Source organism: Octopus sinensis, linkage group LG5 (genome assembly GCF_006345805.1).
Source record: "Octopus sinensis linkage group LG5, ASM634580v1, whole genome shotgun sequence".
NCBI classification, from domain to species: Eukaryota; Metazoa; Mollusca; class Cephalopoda; order Octopoda; family Octopodidae; genus Octopus; species Octopus sinensis.
This window is the reverse complement of record NC_043001.1, coordinates 20012111-20025128: the sequence shown is the minus strand read 5'-3', so window position 1 is coordinate 20025128 and position 13018 is coordinate 20012111. Positions and strand designations below refer to the sequence as shown.

Here is a 13018-nt window from a genome sequence, read left to right as displayed (position 1 = left end):
TTTCGGCATGTAAAAGACCCCTTCAAGGAAGGTTTAAGTAATACTAAGTAATTAAGGGTTTAGCAACGATTTGCCTCACCACACACCGAATTTAGAAATAGCAGTCAAAGAGTTATGGCTATTCTTTCTACTTAAGTAGAGTAGAAAGAATAGCCATAACTCTTTGACTGCTATTTCTAAATTCGGTGTGTGGTGAGGCAAATCGTTGCTAAACCCTTAATTACTTAGTATGTATATATATATATATATATATATATACACCCACACACACACATGCAATATGTGTGTGTATCTGATTTAGCATTAGGTTTCTTTTTTTTTTTTCTCTCATGGAGTAAATGGTGATAAATAAAAAAATTTAGGAGCAACACGTTCAATAAGTGGTGAAGCCGGTCTGCTAAATTGCTGATGTAACAAATATCTCTATCTCTCTCCCACATTTCTAAGTAATGTGGTGTTGGTCACTGTAATTATACATATTTTTTTTAATTAATAAAGATAATTATGAAGTATATAGATTAGAAATAAACTTAAGTTTGGCGTACTTGATGAAAGGGTCAACAGAAAATTGCAAAAGATATATATATATATGGATATATATGTATAACTAGGAGACAGTACTTGTTTTAGAATGGGGGAAAACTAAAAGATATATAGAGATTATATAGTTTTTTGTTTTTAATTTCTATTTAGAAAAAATAGGAAGGTCTTCATAGGAAAGTTTGGTGTAAATTAGGTGTGAAATACAGTGAAAATATGTTTAAAATGTCTCTCTCTCTCTCTCTCTCTGTGAAAACCCGAACTGGGAGAGATTATTAATTGCAGCCTTTTTCACACATTACGATTAGAGATGCTTGCAAAGATATACATCTTAGCGAATATTTTCCTCGTTGCCTATAATCAACATTTGTTGCAGACTTGCTTGATGGAATTTTCTAAAGCAGGTCTTAAATATTTGGCGTGAAAAACCGTCGGTGTTCTTGCTGGGAGTGAATTTCAAAGTGAAATAAAATACCTCATAGGAAGAAGAAAATGGCTGCAATTTAATTTAAGTTCTGGCGAGGACCAAAGTATTGCCGCAGTTTTCACAACTACCAACGGATGGGTTCAAATAAACACATATAAAATACTGTAAAGTATTTATTTGAACTATCTGCTAAATTATAATTTTCTTTAGAAACATCACCGAATTAAAGAGAAGGGTTAAAATTACACGTGGATTGTCATCCACAATATACACAAATGGTTCAGGAAAAACCGCACAGGAATTCTCAGTTCGTTTAATTTATATATTCTAGGGAAGAAAATAGAGAATTTTTTAAATAATTAATAACTGGAACCCGTATTTTATTGCTAGGTTTTTCTGATCTATTTAAATGACATCCACAATATATACAAATGGTTCAGGAATATACGGTGAGCAAAAGGTTTGCCAAAAATTCTCACAAACTCTCAGTTCGTTTAATTTATTTATTCTAATGAAGAAAATAGAGAAATTTTTAAATAATTAACAACTGGAACCCGTACTTTATTGCTCGGTTTTTCTGATCTATTTAATTAATTGTCATCCATAATATACACAAATGGTTCAGGAATATATATTTATTTATTGCCCACAAGGGGCTAAACACAGAGGGGACGAACAAGGACAGACAAAGGGATTAAAGTCGATTACATCGACCCCCAGTGTGTAACTGGTACTTAATTTATCGACCCCCGAATAGATGAAAGGCAAAGTCGACCTCGGCGGAATTTGAACTCAATATACGATGAGCAAAAGGTTTGGCAAAAAACCTCACAGGAATTCTCAGTTCGTTTAATTTATTTATCCATTCTAAGGAAGAAAATAGAGAATTTTTTAAATAATTAATAACTGGAACTCGTACTTTATTGCGGTATTGCAAGGTTTTTCCTGATCTATTTAAATGTCATTCGTTTACTGAAGCGGTTCACTGAACTATGTACAAAGTGCTCAGATAAGCCTCCCCAAGATTTCTTCTCCTATTAATGCTATATATATATATAGATATATGTATGTATATATAAATGTGTGTGTATGTATATATAAATGTGTGTGTCTGTATATATATTGTGTGTGTCTGTATATATATTGTGTGTGTCTGTATATATATTGTGTGTGTATGTATATATATTGTGTGTGTATGTATATATATTGTGTGTGTATGTATATATATTGTGTGTGTATGTATATATGTGTGTGTGTATGTATATATTGTGTGAGTATGTATATAAATGTGTGTGTATGTATATATAAATGTGTGTGTATGTATATATAAATGTGTGTGTATGTATATAAATGTGTGTGTATGTATATATAAATGTATGTATATATATTGTGTGTGTATGTATATATATTGTGTGTGTGTGGATCTGTTGGTTGGGAGCGGAAATATCTGGCAGCGAAACAGATGAGAGGAGAAATTCGATTCAATGTTACCATGCACGCGTAAAGTAAAGAAAAAAGAAGGAAAACTAAGTAAATTATACGTTTTCACCTACCTTGCTCTCTCGGTAACACCAAATTTTCAAGTTATTTGCACTTATTTGTATTCCTTAATCGAGCTGTTTTAAGTAAAATCAGAGACGTTTAAAGTAAAATCAGAGATGTAGCTTAAACTTAAAGCGAATCGAATTTCTGTAATTAGTTTAAAGTAAAAAAAAAAGCTGCCTAATTCTCCACTTGAAAGCTCCGTTATCACCTCATAATTCAAAACCTATCCGCGTGATGACGACTATGACCTTCAGTGGAAACCTTGCGCCGAAAAATGGCGACAAAATATAGTCCGGACATACCAACGATGCATGCGTGAAAATACGAAAATCTATGAATATTTAATTATCGCATACGAGGAATTCGTGCTTTATTTTGATTTTGAGTGTATGTAGATGTTGTAATTAATGGAAAGTTTGCGTTTTTTTTCTCCCCTTTTTTTAGTTTACCTCCGGAAGTTCAGGCGGACTGATACAGTTTTTTAGTTTGAAGTGACTCGAGCGGAGTAAGGTTTAGGCTGGAAAAGCTGAAGTTACTTACCAGCAGCAAGGAGGGCCTTGGTGAGATGTAAAATATCTGACGGAAAGAAAATATTGGTGGAAGAGAAAGGGTTCGATATAAATTTAGAAGAAGACAAGAGTGTTGCAACTTAACCGATCTCTAAAAATAATTCATCAAACACTTAGCGGTTCGGCAAAAAGAGACCGATAGAATAAGTACTGGGCTTACAAAAGAATAAGTCCCAGGGTCGATTTGCTCGAATAAAGGCGGTGCTCCAGCATGGCCGCAGTCTAATGACTGAAACAAGTAAAAGAGTAAAAGAGTAAAGAGTAAACACATAGATATATAGAAATCGAAATAATAATAATAATAATAATAAAATGAACATAATTACCAGTACAAACTTTAATGGAATAAATGTATATAATTAAGAAAAAAAAGTATTTCTGAACGTTTACGAAAAAATATTCGCTTGTGAATGATTATGAAATAAATCGAGTCTCCTGTGAATAAATAGGCGGCTTGCTGCTATATCGCCTGATGCTGACGCGCCACTCATATTGTGTAACCGGTTGCATGCAAAGGCGTCGTCAGTGAGTCAAACTTAGTTTTTATGAACTCACCCAACAGGCAAAGCTATTCAAAGGAATTTATTTATTGTCGAGTGGTTTCTCTGAGCAGCACTTGTCAATATTCCACAGTATCGGCTATATAAACTCGTCTTCGACTGTAGCTAATTACTATCTAATTTCCAGAAGAAAGTTTATTATACAAGACGTGTCTGTTTTAATTGGAATTAATTAATGCTTTCATTATCATTATTATCATTATTGAAAGTAATTGTTGATATTTTTGTTTTTATTATGTAGGGTAGAAATATATTTTTCTCTTCTTTCGATCTCAAGGTAAATAAATAATCTACCGAAGCGTACAGAGATCTTTCTTCTAATCGTAGTTAACTGAAACAAACAGTACTTCACAAGAATTTGGTTAGTATTAAACATTACACTAGTAAAGTCGACCGCTTTTGCAGGCAGAAACACCTTGCATACCACGAATAGGGTGACGCCCTAATCCACACCATTGCTGTTTGTGTGGAGAGTTAGCGAATTAAGTTTTATTTTATTTTGATCGGTGCGAGATTACTTGCTCTTTCTATCATGTATTTAAAGATTATTTCTCAAAGATAATCTAATAGTTGTCCAATTTCAAGAACCACAATACGATAAAGATAGAGCCCAAGTTTAAGGGGTAGTTGCAGCAGATAACAAATACATCATTATCACCATCTCTCTCTCTCTCACACACACAAACACATACACGGAACAGTGAGCAGTAGCAAGCCGACTAGAGAGAGAGAGGAGGCGGGGTATATATCTGACTGCCAGCAGACACATGTAATTAGAATATTTTAGCTCCAGAGTACTTGTATTTAAAATAATATAGATGTAGGTAATGGCAACAGAAAAGTACAAAATTATTACAGTATTTTGTTTCATCATTCCTTATTCCAAATTCAAAACCTGATAAAGATTCTACTTTCAAAATTGGTTTCGCACTTTAGTAAGAAGTCAAAAAGTGGAATGGGCGTTGGATATGGTGGACTGAGAGTTTTACAGAATACAAAGTTTCGTTTTACAATATGTATTTGTACATATAGATTAATGATATGTTTGTGTGTGTATTTGTCAAAAATTTGTTTACCTTAAGGAGATTCATTGGAGAGGAACAACCAAACAATACTCTTTTTTTACTCTTTTACTTGTTTCAGTCATTTGACTGCGGCCATGCTGGAGCACCGCCTTTAGTCGAGCAAATCGACCCTGGCACTTATTCTTTGTAAGCCCAGTACTTATTCTATCGGTGTCTTTTGCCGAACCGCTAAGTGACGGGGACGTAAACACACCAGCATCGGTTGTCAAGCAATGCTAGGGGGACAAACACAGACACACATACATATATATATATATATATACGACAGGCTTCTTTCAGTTTCCGTCTACCAAATCCACTCACAATGCATTGGTCGGCCCGGGCTATAGCAGAAGACATTTGCCCAAGATGCCATGCAGTGGACTGAACCCGGAACCATGTGGTTGGTTAGCAAGCTACTTACCACACAACCACTCCTATGGTGCTGCTTTTTTAATTTCAAAAAGGCATTTGACCCAGTATCTGGGGTTTGATGATGAAAATATTTAAGACTTATGGTGTTTCTTCCAACCTAGTATGGAACATTTTGAGATATAGAAATCAAGGACATATATACAAGAACCAAAGTAGAGATGCTAGACGACAACAAGAAGTTTGACATCTTGGTGGGAAAGGAGTATTACAAGGAGACACTCTTTCCCCTCTTCTTCATTATAGTCCTGGATCGGCAGTGGAGGCACATGGCCTAGTGGTTAGAGCAGCAGACTCGCAGTCGAGGGATCGCAGGTTCGAATCTCAGACCGGGCGATATGTCTGTTTATGAGCGAAACGCTTAAGCTCCACGCGGCTCTGGCAGAAGGTAATGGCAAACCTCTGCTGACTCTTTCGCCACAACTTTATCTCACTCTTGCATCTTGCAGGTCACCTGTGACAGACTGGCGTCCCGTCCAGGTGAGGAACATATACGCCAATGAAACCAGGAAACTGGCCCTTATGAGCCAGGGATGGCTCGAGAAGGAACAAACATAGTCCTGGATTGCACATTTAAACTGGCCATTAACCCTTTCATTACTGTATTTATTTTCAGATGCTCTGTGTTTCTTTCAATTATTTTGAATATAACAAAGAATTTAGTAAATTAACTTTAAGCTAGTGTTAGGAACATAAATTTTAACTAAGATTTGGTGGAAGATTTGAATTCAAAACTTATGAAAACAAGACATTTATACTAAAGAGCCAGAACCGGTTTCAGGCGGGTTAGTAATGAAAGGGTTAATGAACAAGAACAGAAACTTGGCTTTGTTATTTATATCTGAAAGGCCTAGACAACTCTCTACTGTAGTGCCATTAAACCTGGACCACATACATGGCATCAGTCTGGGATCTGACCATGTAGAAGCACAGGAGCCCTTGAACAGACTGTAGAGGGAATATTTCAATGCTGGTCATTGGCTAAACACCATGAAAACTGAGGCCCATATCTGCAATATTCTGCTGGATCATGAATGGCCAGTCACTGCAAGAGACACTGAGAGTTTCTAACTGGTAAGACAAGGCATGGACATCAAAGAAAGGTAGTCCTATACCAACATATCTTTTATCTTTCACTTGTTTCAGTCATTGGACTGTGACCATGTTAGGACACTACCTTTTAGGATTTAGTTGAACAAATTGATCGCAGTATTTTTAATTCTAGTATTTATTCCATCAGTCTCTTTTGTCAAACTACTAAGTTATGGGGACTTAAACAAGCCAACACTGGTTGTCAAGCAGTGGAGAGGGACAGAGATACACATACATACATGTGTTTGTGTGTGTGTATATATATATGTATGTATGTATTTTTTTTTTATTCATGTGCCCTTTTCAAGCCTAACCAGGCTCATGGGCCCAGTTTCTGTGGCGTATGTGTTCCCCCCAGCTGGACGGGACACCAGTCCATTGCACCGTTACCCAAGAAACAGGAAGAAAGAGTGAGAGAAAGTTGGGGTGAAAGAGTACAACAGGGGTCACCACCACCCCCTGCCGGAGCCTCGTAGAGCTTTTGGTGTTTTCGCTCAATAAACACACACAACGCCCGGTCTAGGAATCGAAACCGTGATCCTCCGACCACGAGTCCGCTGCCCTAACCACTGGGCCATTGCACCTCCACATGTATGTATGTATATATACACACACACACACACATTGGGCTTTCATATTGTTTCTCCCTACCAAACTCACTCACAAAGTGTTGGTCAACTCCAGGTTATCGTAAAAGGCATTTGCTCAAGGTATCACACAGTGACAGAACCTGAAATTACATGGTTGCAAAGGAAAATATCATAAGTTGGTTAGTAAGATGACTGTAAGCACCACTGAAGAATTCACTTGAGACAAATAATAATGGTTTCAGATCTTGGCACAAAGCCAGGAATTTTAGGGGAGGGAGTAAGTTGATTACACCAACCTGTGTTGAACTGGTACTTATTTTATCAACCCCAAAAGATGAAAGGCAAGGTCAGCCTTGACAGAATTCAAACTCAGAATGTAAAACTGGAAGAAGTACCACTAAACATTTTGTCCAGTGTGCTAATGATTCTGCTAGTTTGCTGCCTTGAAACAACCTAAATACTTTTTTAATTATTCAAATATTATCAATCTTGTAATTAAGGTTGTGTGCTGGCAGGATCATTAACATACAACACAAAATACTTAGCAGCGATACATCCACCTTTACATTCATCATCATCATCATCATCGTTTAATGTCCGTTTTCCATGCTGGCATGGGTTGGACAGTTCAACCAGGATCTAGGAAGCCGGGAGGCTGCACCAGGCTCCAGTCTGATCTGGCAGTGTTTCTACAGTTGGATGCCCTTCCTAATGCCAACCACTCCATGAGTGTAGTGGATGCTTTTTATGTGCCACCGGCACAGGTGCCAGGAGAGGCTGGCAACGGCCACAATTGGTTGATAGATTTTATGTGCCACCAGCACAGAAGCCAGTCAAGGTGGTGCTGGCATTGACCACGTTCGGATGGTGCTTTTTATGTGCCACCGGCATGGGTATCACAACTACAATTTCCACTTGATTTTTATTTTAATGTTGATGTACTTAACTCAATAGGTTGCCCTACGATCCAAGGTAAGCACAGCAGGCCCTGAGTTCAAATTTCACCAAAGTCAAATTTGCCTTCCATTATTTCAAGGTCAATGAAATAAGTATCAGTTGAGCTCTGGGAGTTGATGTAACCAACTACCCCCCTCCCCCAAAATGTCAGGCTCCATGTCTATAGAAGAAAGAATTATTAATCTTGAAATGGTAAACTAGAATTTGAAGCTAGTGCTGTAGATAAGAGCCTTTTGATTAACAGTTAAGAATCATAAAATCTGTTTCATCGCAACAAATTTTTTTAACCATGGAGGGAAGAGAAGCAAAGTCAACCCGATGTGATTTGAACTCATAAATTAAAGGAAGTATCTAAATGCTTTGATGCACTTAGTTTGTGTTCTATCATGGCTTTTGCTTCATTATCTTCAAATGAATAAGTAATTATTCTTTATTGTGATTTCTGGCAAACCATTGCTGATAATGTTTAAAAAAACTCACTTAACCAGGTTGAAAATATCTTGCAGTAACAACCCTATAATTGTTCATTACAGGTGTACTTTCTGTATTGATGTTTAAGGCAGTAGTCCAATCAGTCGCTAGATTTAATATCATCAACTGGCTCTTAGGTTTGTTTCTTTAGCAGAATCTACTCTGCTGCAAGTATTCAAACTAGATCCCTGATGTGAAGCTACCTACTCTCTTCACCCCATGAATCATTGAGGTTCTGCAGAAATATGGGAGCTGTATAAACAAGTAGTTCATAAACAGAACAGTGCAACTCTTTGATGTAGCTACATATAATGGTTTCAAAATTTGGCATAATGCCAGCAAGTTCAGGGGGTGGGGCAAGTTGATTACATCAACCCCAATACTCATCTAGTGCTTATTTTATTGACCCCAAAGGCAAAGTGGACCTTGGCAGAATTTGAACTCAGAACATAAAGACAGATGAAATGCAAATAAGCATTCTGTCGGCTTACTGCCTTAAATACTGCGAAAAATAATAAGATTCATCATCGTCATTTAACATCCACTTTCTATGCTGGCATGGGTTGGATGATTCGACTGAGGGCTGGCATGGGTTGGATGGTTTGACTGAGGGCTGGCAAGCCAGAAGGCTGCACCAGACTCCAATTTTATCTGGCAAAGTTTTTACAGCTGGATGCCTTTCCAAATGCCAACCAATCCAAGAGTTTAGCAGGTGCTTTTTATGTGTCACTGGCAATGACCACACTTGAATGGTGCTTTTTATGTGCCACCAGCATGGGAGTCAGTCAGGCAGCACTGGTGACGGCCACACTCAAACAGTTCTATTTCAAAACTATGAAAATATGAGCTGAAATTTTAAATATACTTTTGGTAACTATTCTTCATTTATTGAACAAAAGAAGTATTTAATTTTCTGTAAGTTTTATGTATAGGCATAGGTGTGGTTGTGTGATAAGAAGTTCACTTCCAAACCACATGGTTCTGGGTTCAGTCATTGTGTGGCATCTTGAGCATCTTCTGCTATAGGCTTGGGCCAACCAAAGCCTTTTGAATGGGTTTGGTTGACAGAAACTGAAGGAAGCTTGTGTGTGTGGGAGAGGAAGAGAGAGTTTGTGCCTCATTGTCTTGACAACATGTGATAGTTATAAATGCGTGTCACTGTCATACAAGCAAAGTTATTCATTGCCAATATTTTGCAAGAACATTTTTGGTCGTGGGGAAATATTACCTCACTTGGAAATGAGTGAATGTTGGTAACAGGAAGGGCACCTAGCTTTAGAAAATCTACTCCAGTAAACTCCATCTGACCCATGTAAACATAGGAAAGTGGATGTTAAAATGATGATGATGTAGATTTAATATATAAATAGACTTAATATCTAAATAAAATTTTTAATACATTTTTTTCACATTTGTTGTTCTAAAGCTGACAGTATAGAAAATATTTGGAACCACTGGTCTAAGCCATAACAAATTATAAGCTATTGTTTTTCCAACTTCCACACAAAGCACTTAGTCCGATCATTAATCTAGAGAACTCACTCTTCCCATGATTCTCTTTGTTTAAATGGAACATTAACCATATTGAACAACAAGGTTTTAGTTGGAACAAAAAAAAAAAGAAAGACTGGATTCTATTTCCATCTAGGATGTAGCTATGTTCAATATGTAGAAAAGAAGTAGATGAGAATTCCATTTGGTGAGTCCATTGTAAATAATGGGCGTACACAAGAAGTGCAACAGTATTACAAGCAGGCTGACAGAGAAGAAAGATTTTATATATGACAGATAAACGAAGATTAGCAGTAAGCAAACTGTCTTTATTCCCTTGGCTAAAATGATCTTGAAAGGTAACTGCTCCTTCCCTTTCTCCCCAAGGAATCTTGTAATCATTGTCATCATCATCTTTATTCGAATGTCTGTATTCATTGCACCAGGTTTTGAAAGCCTGCCAAATTCATGGGCACAGCTCCTCCAAATTAAAAAGTGGGAAAAAAATAATTGCTGATGGATTTGTTTTTTTTGTTGTTTTTTTTCAGTCCTTGATATTGCTATTTATCGTGAATCTAGTACTACATATTGCCATATTGTCTATGAGATGCTACATTGAAATACCAGACCTATTTTATATAAAATAATGCTGGCATATTTGTATTAACATTTCATCAGTTGAACTGACATCTGCAAAATAAGACAAGTCTGCAGATAATAACTCAAAATAACATTGAATACAAAAAGAAAATGGATATAAAAAGGAATACAAAGTAGGAGTAAGAAGAATGGAAAAATTAAGATTAAGTCAAAGAAAAATTACCAGGTGGAGATTAGAATTGGAAGAGAGAGAGAGAGAGAGTGATATGGTTTCCAAACGTCCAAACCTTATGACTAAAACAAAATAAATGTTTGTTGTAATATCATGCTAATTAAGCGAAAAGTAACTGGAAGGGAGGAAAATTTATATAAGTGTAATGTCTATGTTACAAGTATAAAATTCTATTTGCTTCATGTTATTCATCATTTTTGATAGTTATAATTAGAGTTCATATAAGATCCGTAGCTGGGAGCTTATATAAACATTACATTTTTGTATGTATGTAATCATGCGTGTGTTTGTATAAATGCAAGCTGTGTACGGAGATACTGTCTGCAAGGTGAGAGTTGGCAATGACTTCAGCATGGAAATTAGTATCCAGGTAGGTGTCCATCTAAGTTGTTCTCAACCCCCCTTTTGTTTTCATTATAATTTTCTAGGCCATTAAAGAGGAGTTTAAGATTATTTATTTGTGGGTACTCCCTTGTGCCAATGACCTAATTCTCATTACAGATTCAGTCAAAGATTTAGAGAAGAAATTTCAAATGTAAAACTGAAGCCTAAATTCATGAAATGTCAAAGTAAACCTTGCAAAAGTAATAGTTTCACTTGGAAGGAAAGATCACGGGATGTTATTCCTGTAGAGGAAGTACTCATACTTAACATGCAGGAAAGAAGTAGATAAAAATTACTCGTGATGAATCCAGTGTAAACAATAGGTGCACTCTAGAAATGCTATTGTATCATAGACAAGCTGATTGAGAAGGAAGATTTCATAAATAACAAGTGAACAGAAGTTAGTAGTAAGAGCACTCATGTTATAAATCTCAGTGGGATTTGAACTCAGAACATAAAGAAATACTGCTAAGATTTTGTCCAAAGAACTAAGAATTCTGCCAGTACCTAATTTAGGCTCCTTTCTTTATTTCTGTAATATCCATGTAGTAAATTCTCTCCTATGACAAGAAATCTGAAACAAGAAACTGAATCGCTAATTTTAGTCACTCAGTAACGAGCCATTTGAATTAATTTAGTTAACACACAGATTGATAAAACCCAGTAAGAGAGCAAATGCTCTGACTAGAGAAGAATATGAAAGTATTAACCATCTCTTATGTAAATGCAGTAAGGTAGCACAAAAAGAGTACAAATGCAGGCACAACTGTGTTTGTAACAGAGCTCATCAGTGTGTTAGCTGAGTGTATGGCTTCAAAGTAAGAGAAAAGTAATATGAACAAGAGCCAGAGGCTGTGATGGAGAGTAATAATTGCAGATTTTATGGGATTTCTCCATAAGATTGACCATATATTTAAAGCAACAAAATTAGATGTGATTGCAGAAAAATAAAAAGAAGTGTAAGATCATTGACTTTTCAATACTATATGGTAATCAAGTAGACACAAAAGACATTGAAAAAACTGAGAAATGCTAGGAACCAGCCAAAAAGTTGAAGAGATTGTGGAAGGCAAAGATGACAATTATCGTACTATTCTAATTGGTGCTCTTGGCACAACACCAAGCTAGAGGTTTAAGGATATAGGAATTGAGAAATACAGAAAAGTCCATTCCATATTCTGCCAGAATCCTAAGAAAAATTCTTGAAATTTGAGGAGAATTGTCACCAAAGCTGAAGGCAACATATCTCTTTACTCTTTTACCCTTTTACTTGTTTGAGTCATTTGACTGTGGCCATGCTGGAGCACTGCCTTTAGTCGAGCAAATCGTCCCCAAGACTTATTCTTTGTAAGCCTAGTACTTATTCTATCGGTCTCTTTTGCTGAACCGCTAAGTTATGGGGACGTAAACACACCAGCATTGTTTGTCAAGCAATGTTGGGTGGACAAACACACACATAGATACACACACACACACACATACATATATATATATATATAATATATATATATATATATATATATATATATATATATATATATATATATATACATATATACAATGGGCTTCTTTCAGTTTCCCTCAACTAAATCCACTCACAAGGCTTTGGTCAGCCTGAGGCTATAGTAGAAGACACTTGCCCAAGGTGCCACACAATAGGACTGAACCCAGAACCATGTGTTTGGTAAGCAAGCTACTTACCACACAGCCACTCCTACACCTATTAACTAACTTTTTGCATTATAATAATACTACTGGTTTCAAATTTTGGCACAAGGCAAATTTGGGGGAAGGTATAAGCCAATTACATCAACCCTAGCATTCAACAGGTGCTTATTTTATCAACCCTGAAAGGATGAAAGGCAAAGTTGACCTTGGTGGAATTTGAAACCAAAGCATAAAGACAGATGAAATTCCACTAAGCATTTTGCCTGGTGTGCTAATGATTATACCAGCTTGCTGCCTAGCACTGTGGGTTTCACCTACATGTAGCAATAATAAAACTCTTCTGACACCCTACCTCAACAAACCAAACTACATCGCTTCTCTTCCTCACATTTCCTC

The 13018-nt window shown here is 36.4% G+C and overlaps 1 protein-coding gene across 2 annotated transcripts in view; it reads right to left on the bottom strand.

Annotated features, from left to right (window-relative positions):
* Positions 1-2761, bottom strand: part of LOC115212313 (ADP-ribosylation factor 6) — a 92839-nt gene extending 90078 nt beyond the window's left edge. The window contains exon 1 of one of the 2 annotated variants that reach the window (XM_029781173.2): positions 2521-2761. The gene's annotated coding sequence lies outside the window, so the exon portion shown is untranslated. The remainder of the gene's footprint in view (positions 1-2520) is intronic. The other variant, XM_029781172.2, reaches the window with a different exon arrangement.
* Positions 2762-13018: the final 10257 nt, after the last annotated feature.